Raw genomic sequence first — 271 nt, forward strand, 5'->3', positions numbered from 1 at the left:
CCGGCTGTGCCACGTTGGATGGGCAGCTGTGGCTGTTCCCAGGTGGGGTGATAAGATGGAGCAGTGGGGCTGAGGAGCTGCCCCCCGGCGTGGGACAGTCACCACATGTTGGCCACTGGACGGTCAGCACCAAGGTTCCAGGGTGTTATAAGAGGGGTGAGTGGCCCTGCTATGCACTCTGGACTGCTGCAGCCATGCTGGGTGCTTTGTGTCTCGCTGTGGTGCTGGGCTACGGTGGGTCCGGGGGCCGGGGGGGGTGGGGGGGGGGGGT

Source organism: Nestor notabilis, unplaced genomic scaffold, assembly GCF_000696875.1.
Source record: "Nestor notabilis isolate BGI_N333 unplaced genomic scaffold, ASM69687v1 scaffold23559, whole genome shotgun sequence".
NCBI classification, from domain to species: domain Eukaryota; kingdom Metazoa; phylum Chordata; class Aves; order Psittaciformes; family Psittacidae; genus Nestor; species Nestor notabilis.